Here is a 14,223-nt window from a genome sequence, read left to right as displayed (position 1 = left end):
TTCTTGGCTTTAACAAGTATTAACTCATTTTATCCTCACAACAGTGTTTTGAGGTGGGTGCTAATGTTATTAATTATTCCACTTTTACAATGATGAAAGTAAGACAAAAGTTAAGGTTGTCCCAAACTATACAACAATTGTGCACTGGAGGCAAGGATTGAGCACAACCTAATTCTAGGCCTTAAACCCTTAACCTCTATGCCCTATTGCCTCTCTGGACACATGATTACTTAGCTGCAATTCATATTAATTTTCCTATTGTAACAGACTACTTAACTAATGGAGTTCCCATTTATATTCAACTAACTATAATGTTAATTTGATTCTTTTTCTTGCCTGCAAGATAAATTCATTTCAGAGTATATCATAAGGAAATGCAGACAAAAAAAATATGTCTGGAACATACCAAGAAACAAGCAATTTTGAAATCAATCATGTAATGTGCTGTGCTTAGTGCGTCAGTTGTGTCTGACTCTTTGTGACACCATGGACTGTAGCTCACCAGGCTCCTCTGTCCATGAGGATTCTCCAGGCAAGAATACTGGAGTGGGTTGCCATGCCCTCCTCCAGGGGATCTTCCCAATGCAGGGATCAAACCCAGATCTCCCTCATTGCAGGCAGATTCTTTACCACCTGAGCCACCAGGGAAGTCCATGTAACACATGTGTTCCAATTCAACTTATGTATTTGCTGTAGTTCCCAATCTTATTCTTCACTGTTAGCCTCCAGAGTCTCCATGCTATCTATCTTCTCACTAAGGTGATATTATCTGTCAGCTGCTCAAACATTTCAAATTTGTTTTTAGTTAAATCATTGAAATGCATAATTGAGTATGCACATAGAACATATCTCTGATAACTGTGGTAGCCAGAGTAGTTACCTGGGCAGTCTAGCAAAGCAGGAAAATTTCAGGCTCAGGAATCTGTTTTCATCCCAGAGAGAACATTCACTACAATTCAGTGTTTGATAGTTTCTTAATATCATTGCATTTCCCTTTGCCCATGTGTAAAATGAAGATATTTCTGACTTCCTCGTAGAATGTTTGTGGCACCAAAAACATTATTATTAGGACAGATTTTTCAAGGGAGCAGACTGCTTTGATTGACAGTACATCTGTTCATGGATAGTCAAATGCTACAGTATTTGAGGATTTGTGTTGTAATAAAACAAACTGATTGGTAAAATGATTTGATTTCTGAAGAATGTTTAAAAAAACCTTTTGAAGATCCTCCTGATCTTTTGTGCCTAATTTACCTTTTTGATCATACACAATCAGTCCCTTCTTTATTATAGAACATATCACTCTGCAATGTATTTAATTTCTTCACATATAAGTCTACCAGATATGATTGTGAACTCTTGGAGAGGTAGGACCAACATCCATTAATCTTCATAGCTCCAGCACCTGCCACACTATTTGCCACTGGGTAAATGTTTATTAAACCATTATGTAATAAATGAATGTTTATTAAACAATTATGTAACAAATAAATGAACAAACTAATTTTAAGTACTCAGTGTAGGTATCAACTGAAATAATCCATTATGTAACTATGGTATCATACATAACTGAAGTGAAAAATGCTTTAGTTATTCTCATTTTCCTGTGTACTTCATGAAAGACAGGTTCTTTTGAGACATTCATTCCAAAATAACATAGTTATATCATTTTAGTAATAAATGAATATATTCATATCGACAGAGTAAGTGATTTAATTGACAAAAACAATGTATAATGCTCTAATGTATTAAGCTAAAGAAAAATTTCTTAGAAAAAGCACATTTTTCCTCTATTTAAGTTGGCATTTCAATTTTCTCAAAAGTTGGATCAGTGATAATCCCATCTGTAGTATAGATAATTGGATAAAATACTTTCAATTTAATTATGTCCTGAGAAGCCAAAATCATATACTTTATCTTGTATAAATGAAGCTATAATAGAAGAAATATGCATTTCAATGATTTCATTTTGACTTGCCCATGATGACACTGGAGTATGACGGCTTATGTATATTTTTGCTACCCTGAAATGGAGATTATGGAGGAAATGGGATCTTTATATCATTACCTGTTTCAAGAGCCAGCTCTCAATTAATGAGATGGGATCCATTATTTTTTTTTTCTTGCTTTTCCCCTGTGGACCATTACCTTTGCTCTATATGAACTGAGGAGAACATTCAGGGATTTGTGGCAATTTACTGAAATTTTATAACCTGAATTGACTTTTCAAGTTCAGGCAGCAACACTCAGGATATTTAACTGACACTTCTGAATTTCCCATGGCTGCTAGCACACACCTGCTATTCATTTGTACACAGTTTATAAAGAGGCTATTTTCTAGGTCACAGGGGTCTGTAGAAAGTTGTTGCTGACAGAATTTCTGAAAAGAAGAGAAAAAGTGTAAAGAATAAAGACACCTCAAGATTGTCCCAGATCCTTGATGATGTTGGCTATTGGAAGATTCTTCATCACTGATTTTCAATCTGTCTTCAGTGATGCTGAACAATTCAAATGGAGGGCGCAGAGGATGACCATATCATTAGCTGGAGTGGAGATAGTGTGATTTTAGGAATGATCCAGAAGAAATTGCTTGGAATGAAGCAGAGCAGTAAGTACAGGAATGCATTGTGTTCCAAATGTCTGTTTCCATGGGAGATGGCAGTGGTGTACACACGTTTACATTGGTAAGATATTGAGGGCAAGATAAGTTTCTCAGACTAGATGTCCGAAGACATTTAAAGCTATAATGAAAACTGCAATTGAAATGAAAACCAATAGAAAACATTATCACCAGAACCATGACTAAGAAAGTGGTATGGAACAATCGTTGAAAGCTTTGAGATTTGTTTTTTACTAGTTGTATGACATTGAATATATTACTTAATCTCAGTGGATTTCAGTCTTCTCATCTATAAAATGTTAATGAGGTTAGTATCTACTTCAGATAATAGTTTTGAGGGTTAAATAGAATAGTCCACTCTGAATATTTCTTTAAAAAATATGAAAGACTTAAGAAAATTTAGTTGTTAGTTTGTAATATTATGTTAGTTGTAATATTATGATTACATTGGAAGACAAAATGTAGAGTTGTTTTCAGTTTTTAGAATTCTAAGGAAAGAATGAAAACATTACTGAGTTTATACAGTTGTCCAAAGAACAGAAAAGCAGTTCACATTATATATGATTAATCCATTAAGAAATCCAAATTTATTTTGCTAAGAATAGCCTTATTAAAATTAACAGAGTTTTTAGAGTGGTATTTTGTTTGGAACTAAGAAAACCCAGTGGCTCATTTTGTTTCCTGGGTTCTTTGTGATTCTTAGTAATTGCATTATCTTAAATGTACCAGCAGCTTTATTTTTATTAATTTTTATTTTATATTGGAGCACAGTTGATTAGCAGAGTTGTGTTAGTGTCACATGTACACCAAAGTGATTCAGTTACACATATACAGGTATCTATTCTTTTTCAATTTTTTTTTCCCATTTAGGTTATTACAGAATATTGGTCCACATTCCCTGTGCTATACAGTAGGCCTTTGTTGGTTTTCTGTTTTAAATATAGCTGTGTGTACAGGTCAGCCCCAAAATCCTAATGTCCCTCTCTCCTACCCTTCCCCATCGCAACCATGAATTCATTCTCTAAGTTTGTGAATCTGTTTCCATTTTGTAAATAGGTTCATTTGTAGTCTATGTTTTAGACTCCATATATAAGGAATATCATATGATATTTATCTTTCTCTGTCTGGCTTACTTCATTTAGTATTGTAATATCCAGTTCCATCCATGTTGCTTCAAGTGGCATTATTTCATTGTTTTTGATGGCTGAGTAATATTCAATGGAATATATATATATATATATATATATATATACTGCATATTCTTTATCCATTCATCTATCAATGGAAATTTAGGTTGCTTCCATGTCTTGGTAATTGTAAACAAAACTGCAGTGACTACTTGGGTGAATGCATCCTTTGAACCACATTTTCCTCTGGATACATAACTAGGAGTGAAATTGCTGGATCATATGATAGCTTTGTTTTTATTTTTTTTTAGGGAACCTTCATTCTATTCCATATAGTGACCATAGAAATGACCATCCCCACCACCAGTGTAGGAGGGTTCCCTTCTCTCCACACTCCTCCAGCATTCATTGTAGATATTCTGATAATGGCCATTCTGACTGGTGTGAGGTAATGATATCTCATTGTGTTTTTGATTTGTGTTTCTTTAAGATTAGTGATTTCTCAAGAGGCAGGTCAGTTGGTCTGGTATTCCCATCTCTTTCAGAATTTTCCACAGTTTATTGTGATTCACACAGTCAAAGGCTTTGGAATAGTCAAGAAAGCAGAAATAGATGTTTTTCTGGAACTCTCTTGCTTTTTCATGATCCTGCAGATGTTGGCAATTTGATCTCTGGTTCCTCTGCCTTTTCTAAAACCAGCTTGAACATCAGGAAGTTCACGGTTCACATATTGCTGAAGCCTGGCTTGGAGAATTTGGGCCATTATTTTACTAGCATGTGAGATGAGTGCAATTGTGTGGTAGTTTGAGCATTCTTTGGCATTGCCTTTCTTTGGGATTGGAGTGAAAACTGACATTTTCCAGTCCTGTGGCCACTGCTGAGTTTTCCAAATTTGCTGGCATATTGAGTGCAGCACTTTCACAGCATCATCTTTCCGAATTTGGAATAGCTCAACTGGAATTCCATCACCTCCACTAGCTTTGTTCATAATGATGCTTTCTAAGGCCCACTTGACTTCACATTCCAGGATTTCTGGCTCTAGGTCAGTGATCGCATCATCATGATTATCTGGGTCATGAAGATCTTTTTTGTACAGTTCTTCTGTGTATTCTTGCCACCTCTTCTTAATACCTTCTGCTTCTGTTAGGTCGATAGAATTTCTGTCCTTTATCGAGCCCATCTTTGCATGAAATGTTCCTTTGGTATCCATAATTTTCTTGAAGAGATCTCTAGTCTTTCTCATTCTGTTTTTTTCCTCTATTTCTTTGCATTGATCGCTGAGGAAGGCTTTCTGATCTCTTCTTGCTATTCTTTGGAACTCTGCATTCGGATGTTTATATCTTTCCTTTTCTCCTTTGCTTTTCGCTTCTCTTCTTTTCACAGCTATTTGTAAGGCCTCCCCAGACAGCCATTTTGCTTTTTTGCATTTCTTTTCCATGGGGATGGTCTTGATCTCTGTCTCCTGTACAATGTCACGAACCTCATTCCATAGTTCTTCAGGCATGCAGGTCAGGAAGCAACAGTTAGAACAGGAAATGGAACAACAGACTGGCTCCAAATAGGAAAAGGAGCTTGTCAAGGCTGTATATTGTCAGCCTACTTATTTAACTTATATGCAGAGTACATCATGAGAAATGCTGGACTGGAAGAAGCACAAGCTGGAATCAAGATTGCCGGGAGAAATATCAGTAACCTCAGATATGCAGGTGACACCATCCTTATGGCAGAAAGTGAAGAGGAACTAAAAAGCCTCTTGATGAAGGTGAAAGTGGAGAGTGAAAAAGTTGGCTTAAAGCTCAATATTCATAAAACAAAGGTCATGGCATCCGGTCCCATCACTTCACAGGAAATAGATGGGGAAACAGTGGAAACAGTGTCAGACTTTATTTTTCTGGGCTCCAAAGTCACTGCAGATGGTGACTGCAGCCATGAAATTAAAAGATGCTGGCTCCTTGGAAAGAAGGTTATGACCAACCTAGATAGCATATTCAAAAGCAGAGACATTACTTTGCCAACAAAGTTCTGTCTAGTCAAGGCTATGGTTTTTCCAGTGGTCATGTATGAATGTGAGAGTTGGGCTGTGAAGAAGGCCTGAGCGCTGAAGAATTGATGGTTTTGAACTGTGGTGTTGGAGAAGACTCTTGAGAGTCCCTTGGACTGCAAGGAGATCCAACCAGTCCATTCTGAAGGAGATCAGCCCTGGGATTTCTTTGGAAGGAATGATGCTATAGCTGAAACTCCAGTACTTTGGCCACCTCATGCGAAGAGTTGACTCATTGGAAAAGACTCTGATGCTGGGAGGAATTGGGGGCAAGAGGAGAAGGGGACGACAGAGGATGAGATGGCTGGATGGCATCACTGACTCGATGGATGTAAGTCTGAGTGAACTCTGGGAGCTGGTAGTGGACAGGGAGGCCTGACATACTGCGATTCATGGGGTCGCACAGAGTCGGACATGACTGAGCGACTGAACTGAACTGAACTGAATATTAGTGATGTTGAGCATCTTTTCTTGTGCCTCTTGGGCATCTATACATCTTCTTTGGAGGAATCCCTGTTTAGATTTTCTGACAAGTTTCTGATTGAGTTGTTTGCTTGCTTTTTTTTTTTTTTTAGGTCAGCAAGTCTTTTCTTTTTTAAAAATTTATTAATTTATATATATATTTTTTACTTTACAATAAATGAAACTACAAACAAGACAAAAATACGAACCTTGAAATGGGAGAAAATATTTAGAAAGGAAGCAGCTGACAAGGTATTAATCTCTAAAATATACAAAAAGTTTATGCAGCTCAATATCAAAAACAAGCAAACAGTTCAGGATGGGGAACACGTTTGCTTATTTTTAATATTAAGCTCCATAAACTTTTTGTATATTTTAGAGATTAATCCCTTGTCAGTTGCTTCCTTTCTAAATATTTTCTCTATTTTCTCCCATTTCAAGGATTGTATTTTTGTCTTGTTTATAGTTTCGTTTGCTGTGCAAAATCTTTTAAATTTAATCAGGTCTCATTTGCTTATTTTTATTTTCATTAATTTAGGAGATGGGTCAAAAAAGATCTTGCTGTGTTCTGCTTAAGAGTTATATAGTATCCACCCTTAAATTTAGGCCTATAATAGATTTTGAGCTTAATTTTGTGTATGATGTTGCTGCTGCTGCTGCTGCTATGTCGCTTCAGTCATGTCTGACTCTGTGCGACCCCATAGATGGTAGCCTACCAGGCTCCGCCATCCCTGGGATTCTCCAAGTAAGAACACTGGCGTGGATTGCCATTTCCTTCTCCAATACATGAAAGCGAAACGTGAAAGTGAAGTCCCTCAGTCGTGTCCTACTCTTAGCAACCCCATAGACTGCAGCCCATCAGGCTCCGTCCATGGGATTTTCCAGGCAAGAGTACTGGAGTGGGGTGCCATTGCTTTCTCTGGTGTATGATGTTAGAGAGTGTTATAATTTCATTCTTCTACATGTAGCTCTCCTGTTTTTCCATCTCCCACTTATTGAAGACACTATTTTCTGCATTGTATATTCTTGTCTTGTTTGTCATAGATTAAGTGCATAGGTTGTCTCTGGATTTTCCATCTTGTTCCATTGATCTATATTTCTGTGGGTTTTTTTTTGTTTTTTTTTTTTTTTTTGTTTGTTTGTTTTGTTTTGTTTTTTTAATGCCAGTACAATACTGTTTTGATGACTATAGCTTTGTGGTTTATTCTGAAGCTAGGGTGCCTGGTTCTCCTAGCTGTTTTCCTTTCTCAAGATTGTTTTGTATATTTGTGGTCTTTTGCTTCCGTAAAAATTTTGAGGTTTTTTGTTCTAGTTCTCTGAAAGATGCTATTAGTAATTTGATAGGGATTGCATTGAATCTGTCAGTTGCCTTGGGTAGTATAGTCATTTTGACAATATTCATTGTTTCAATTCAAGAACACGGTTTATATTTCCATCTGTTGGTGTTGTCTTTGACTTTCTTTATCAGTGTCTTATAGTTTTTGTAGTACAGATCTTTCATCTCCTTAGGTAGATTTATTCCTAGGTTTTTTATTCTTTTTGATGCAATGGTAAATGAGATTGTCTCCTTAATTTCTCTTTCTGATCTTTCATTGTTAGTGTATAGAAATGCAACCTACTTCTGTGTTAATTTTGCATCCTGCAACTTTACTGAATTTATTAATGAATTCTAGTAGTCTTCTGGTTGCATATTTACAATTTTCTATGTAGAGTTTCATGTCATCTGCAAATAGTGATGGTTTTATTTCTTTTCCAATTTGGATTCCTTTTATTTCTCTTCTCTGATTGCTGTGGGTAGGACTTCCAAAACTATGTTGAATAAATGACAACATACTAGTGAGAGTGGACATCCTTGTCTTGTTCCTGAGGTTAGAGGTAATGCTTTCAACTTTTCACTTTTCAGTGTGAAGTTAACTGTAGATTTATTATGTATGCTTGTGTGCTTAGTCACTCAGTTGTGTCTGGCTCTTTGCAACCCCATGGACTGTAGCCTGCAAGGCTCATCTTTCTGTGAAACTCTCTGGGCAAGAATAATGGAATGGGGTGTAATTCCCTTCTCCAGGGGATCTTCCCATCCCAGTTCTCCTGCATTGAATCTGCAAAGAATCTCTCAGATTCTTTACCATGTGAGCCACCAGGGAAGCCCAAGTTTATTATACATGACCTTTATTATATTATGGGGTTCACTCTGTTCCCACTATCTAGACACAGTTTTTTAATCATAAAAAGTGAGTGTTAAATTTTGTCATAATCTTTTCCTCCACCTATTAAGATGATCATAGTGTTTTTAATCTTCTATTTGTTGAGATGATGTATCACACTGTTTGATTTGTGGATATTGACAAATCCTTGGATCCTTGAGATAAACCCCATTTGATCATAGTGTATGACTTGTTTAATGTATTGTTGGATTCAAATTGCTAGTATTTTGTTGAGGACTTTTGCATCTATGTTCATTAGTGTTATTGGCCTGTCGTTTTCTTTTTTTATGATATTTTCGGTTTTGGTATGAAGACGAGGGTAGGCTCATAGAAAGAGCTGGAAAGTGTTTCTTCCTTCCCATCTTTTTTGGAGTTGTTTGAGAAGGAATTGTGTTAATTCTTCTCTAAATGTTTGATAGAATTTGCCTGTGAAGCCATATGGGATGGGGATTTTGTTTGTTGGAGTATTTAATCACAGTCTCAATTTCATTACTAGTAATTGGTTTGTTCATATTTTCTATTTCTTCCAGGTTATCTAAATACTCACATATTGTTGCTTGTAGTAGTCTCTCTTGCTCCTTTGTATTTCGGTTATGTCCACTGTAACTTCTCTGCTTTCATTTATAATTTTATTGAGTTGAGCTTTCCCCCTTTTTTTCCAGGTGAGTTTGGCTAAAGCTTTACTGTATTTATTCTTCTTCTCAGAGTACTAACTTTTGGTTTCATTGATCTTTGCTACTATTTTCTTTGTCACTATTTCATTTATTTCTGCCCTGATCTTTATGATGTATTTCCTTCTACTAACTTAAGGTTTTGTTTGTTCCTCTTTCTCTGGTGGCTTTTATGTTGTTTATTTGATATTTTTCATGTTTGCTGAGAAAAGATAGTATTACTAAAACTTCCCTCTTATAATTCCTTTTGCTACATCCGAAAGGTTTGGGACCATTGTATTTTCATTATCATATGTCTCTAGGTAACTTTTTATTTTCATTCTAATTTCTTCATTTGTTGTTTAGTACATTTTTTATTTTTTTGCCTCCATGTGTTTGTGTTTTTTGTAGTTTTTTTTTTTTTCTTATAGTTGATTTCTAATCCCATAGCATTGTAACTGGAAAAGATAAGATTTGTGCTTGATAAAATTTCAATTTTATTAAATTTACTGAGGCTTGCTTTGTAGCCCAACATTTGGTCAGTCCTGGAGAATATTCCATGTTAAGTTGAGAAGAAGGCCTATTCTGCTGCTTTGGGATGGAATGTTCTATAAATATCAATTAATTCTTTCTGGTTTAATTTGTCATGTAAGGCTGGTGTTTCCTTACTGACCTTCTGTCTGGATGATCTGTCCATTGATCCATTGGTATTAAAGTCCCCCACTATTATTGTGTTACTGATGCTTTCTCCTTTTATTTAGTGTTTACCTTTTATATAGAGGTACTCCTATTTTGTGTGCATTATATATTTACAATTGTTTTATCTTCTTCTTGGGGATTGATCCCTTGGGAATTGCATAGTGCTCTTCTTTTCTCTTATAATAGTCTTTCTTTTAGTCTATCTTGCTGGATATGAGTAGTGCTACTTCAGCTTTCTTTTGATTTCAATTTGCATGGAATACCTTTTTTCCATCTGCTCGCTTTGTGTCCCTCTATCTGAGGGACATGCCACATGTACAGTTTGTGTTTTTGTATTCATCCAGTCAGTCTATGTCTTTTGGTTGGAGCATTTAACCTATTGTCATTTAAATTAATTATTAATGAGGTTCGTGACATTGTACAGGAGACAGGGATCAAGACCATTCCCATAGAAAAGAAATGCAAAAAAGCAAAATGGCTGTCTGGGGAGGACTTACAAATAGCTGTGAAAAGAAGAGAAGTGAAAAGCAAAGGAGAAAAGGAAAGATATAAACATCCGAATGCAGAGTTCCAAAGAATAGCAAGAAGAGATCAGAAAGCCTTCCTCAGCAATCAATGCAAAGAAATAGAGGAAAACAACAGAATGGGAAAGACTAGGGATCTCTTCAAGAAAATCAGACATACCAAAGGAACAGTTCATGCAAAGTTGAGCTCGATAAAGGACAGAAATGGTATGGACCTAAAAGAAGCAGAAGATATTAAGAAGAGATGGCAAGAATACACAGAACTGTACAAAAAAGATCTTCACGACCCAGATAATCACAATGGTGTGATCACTGACCTAGAGCCAGATATCCTGGAATGTGAAGTCAAGTGGGCCTTAGAAAGCATCACTACAAACAAAGCTAGTGGAGGTGATGGAATTCCAGTTGAGCTATTCCAAATCTTGAAAGATGATGCTGTGAAAGTGCTGCACTCAATATGCCAGCAAAGTTGGAAATCTCAGCAGTGGCCACAAGGCTGGAAAAGGTCAGTTTTCATTCCAATCCCAAAGAAACGCAATTCCAAAGAATGCTCAAACTACCACACAATTGCACTCATCTCACACGCTAGTAAAGTAATGGTCCAAATTCTCCAAGCCAGGCTTCAGCAATATGTGAACCGTGAACTTCCTGATGTTTAAGCTGGTTTTAGAAAAGGCAGAGGAACCAGAGATCAAATTGCCAACATCCTCTGGATCATGGAAAAAGCAAAAGAGTTCCAGAAAAACATCTATTTCTGCTTTATTGACTATGCCAAAGCCTTTCATTGTGTGAATCACAATAAACTGTGGAAAATTCTGAAAGAGATGGGAATACCAGGCAACCTGATCTGCCTCTTGAGAAATTTGTATGCAGGTCAGGAAGCAACAGTTAGAACTGGACATGGAACAACAGACTGGTTCCAAATAGGAAAAGGAGTTCGTCAAGGCTGTATATTGTCACCCTGCTTATTTAACTTCTATGCAGAGTACATCATGAGAAATGCTGGACTGGAGGAAACACAAACTGGAATCAAGATTTCCGGGAGAAATATCAATAACCTCAGATATGCAGATGACACCACCCTTATGGCAGAAAGTGAAGAGGAACTCAAAAGCCTCTTGATGAAAGTGAAAGTGGAGAGTGAAAAAGTTGGCTTAAAGCTCAACATTCAGAAAACGAAGATCATGGCATCCGGTCCCACTGCTTCATGGGAAATAGATGGGGAAACAGTGGAAACAGTGTCAGACTTTATTTTTCTAGGCTTCAAAATCACTACAGATGGTCACTGCAGCCATGAAATTAAAAGACGCTTACTCCTTGGAAGGAAAGTTATGACCAACCTAGATAGCATATTCGAAAGCAGAGACATTACTTTGCCAAAAAAGGTTCGTCTAGTCAAGGCTATGGTTTTTCCTGTGGTCATGTATGGATGTGAGAGTTGGACTGTGAAGAAGGCTGAGCGCTGAAGAATTGATACTTTTGAACTGTGGTGTTGGCGAAGACTCTTGAGAGTCCTTTGGACTGCAAGGAGATCCAAACAGTCCATGCTGAAGGAGATCAGCCCTGGGATTTCTTTGGAAGGACTGATGCTAAAGCTGAAACTCCAGTACTTTGGCCACCTCATGTGAAGAGTTGACTCATTGGAAAAGACTCTGATGCTGGGAGGGATCGGGGACAGGAGGAGAAGGGGACGACAGAGGATGAGATGGCTGGATGGCATCGCTGACTCGATGGACGTGAGTCTGAGTGAACTCTGGGAGTTGGTGATGGACAGGGAGGCCTGGCGTACTGTGATTCATGGGGTCGCAAAGAGTTGGACAGGACTGAGCAACTGATCTGATCTGATCTGATGTATATTTCTATTGCCATTTTCTTGTTTTGGTTTTGTTTTTGTTGATTTTTTCCTTCCGTCTTCTTTGTTCTCTTCTCTTGTGATTTGATGACTAACTTTAGTGTTGTGCTTGGATTCCTTTTTCTTTTTTGTATGTGTCTCTATTGTAGATTTCTGGTTAGTGGTTACTATGTGTTCTTGATAGAGCAGTCTATATGTAAACAAGATTGTTTTAAATTGGTGGTATTTTAATTTCAACTGCACTTGCATTTCCAATATCCTGCATTTGTATTCTCATCTCAAGATTGTTGTTTTTGATATCATAATTTTGTATAGATGATATCCGAACTTTGCATCATGTTTTCCATACTGGTGAGTTTTTCCAGTCTTAATTTTCTTATTTCTAGTAGTGGCCTCTTTTCTACTTTAGAAGTTCTTTTAGCAGTTGTTGCAAAACTGGTCTAGGAGTGCTAAATTCTCTTGACTTCTGCTTGTCTGTAAAGCTCTTGATTTCTTCCTTGAATCTGAATGAGAGCCTTGCTGGGTAGAGCATTCTTGGTGGTAGGTTCTTCCCTTTCATCAATTTTAAGTATATCATGCACCTCCCATCTAACCTACAGAAATTCTGCTGAAAAATAAGCTAATAAGCTTATGGGAGTTCTCTTTTTTGTTATTTAATAATTTTCCCTTGTTGCTTTTGATATTTTTTCATTGTCTTTAATTTCTGTCAGTTTGATTAATATGTATCTCAGCATGTTCTTCCTTGAGTTTATCCTTCCTGGGACTCTGTGTTTCCTGGACTTGGGTAACTTTTCCCTTTTACATTGAGAAAAGTTTTCAGCTATTATCTCTTCAAATATTTTCTCAACTATTTTCTCTTTTATTTTCTCCTTCTGGGATCCCTATAGTGCAACACTGGTGCATTTAATTTTGTTAATTTAATGAGCCTCTTATACTGCTTTTATTTCTTTTCATTCTTTATTCTGTTCTCCAGCAGTAATTTCCACCATTCTGTATTCTAGCTCACTTATTCATTCTTCTGCCTCAGTTGCTCTGCTATTGACTTCTTCTAGTGCATTTAGTCACTCAGTCATGTCTGACTCCTTGCAATCCCATGGACTGTAGCTCACATGACTCCTCTGTCCATGGTATTTTCCAGGCAAGAACAACAGAATGGGGTGCCATTTCCTTCTCCAAGTCATCTTCCTGACCCAGGGATCGAACCCAGGTCTCCCAGATAGTAGGCAGATTCTTTACTATCTGAGGCATCAAGGAAGCCCAAAATTAGTCACTCAGTCTTGTTCAACTCTTTACGACCCCATGGAGTGCATTTAGGTTGGTGAAAAAGTAATTGTGTTTTTGACTATGAATTTTGCATCATTATAATAACTAGGCTCAAATATGTCTTTTTCAAATCAAAATAGAAACCATTACAATCAATACATTTTGCCAACAAGAAAAAACATTTTGTTTATTCCTGTAGCATAAAAATCTGTTTCAGGATTTGATGAACTCATAAAAAGCATTTTCTGCCTCTTGCTGGCTGTCAAAGCATTGTCCCTGCAAAAAGTTGTTGAGATGCTTGAAGAAGTGGTTGTTTGTTGGCAAGAGGTCAAGTGAACATGATTGATGAGGCAAAACTTGGTAGCCCAGTTTTTTCAATTTTTAAAGTATTGGTTGTGTGATGTGTGATGGGGCATTGTTGTGGAGAAGAATTGGGCCCATTCAATCAACCAATGCTGGCTGTAGGCATTGAAGTTTTTGGTGTCTTATCAATTTGTTGAGCATACATCTCAGATGTAATGTTTTCAGTGGGATTCAGAAATCTTAGTGGGTAAGACTGGCAGCAGACCACCAAACAGTGACTATGACTTTTTTAGAGTGCAAATTTGGCTTTGGGAAGTGCTTTGAAGCTTTTTCTTGGTCCAACCGGTGAGTTGATTATCACTGATTGTCATGTAAAATTCACTTTATGTTACATATCACAATCCAATTGAGAAATGGTTCTTTGTTACATAGAAGAAGAGAAGATGACACTTCAAAAGATGATTTTTTAAAAACTTTTGGT

At 36.9% G+C, this 14,223-nt stretch overlaps 1 long non-coding RNA gene across 1 annotated transcript in view; it reads left to right on the top strand.

Annotated features, from left to right (window-relative positions):
• The window catches only part of LOC129624065 (uncharacterized), a 179,784-nt gene that overhangs the window by 145,226 nt on the left and 20,335 nt on the right, over nucleotides 1–14,223 (top strand). The window contains exon 3 of the long non-coding RNA XR_008700719.1: nucleotides 2,494–2,608. This is a non-coding gene — a long non-coding RNA (uncharacterized LOC129624065). The remainder of the gene's footprint in view (nucleotides 1–2,493; nucleotides 2,609–14,223) is intronic.

Source organism: Bubalus kerabau, chromosome 12 (assembly GCF_029407905.1).
Source record: "Bubalus kerabau isolate K-KA32 ecotype Philippines breed swamp buffalo chromosome 12, PCC_UOA_SB_1v2, whole genome shotgun sequence".
NCBI lineage: Eukaryota > Metazoa > Chordata > Mammalia > Artiodactyla > Bovidae > Bubalus > Bubalus kerabau.
Note: the sequence above shows the minus strand (reverse complement) of the source record. Positions and strands in the feature narration are given on the sequence as shown.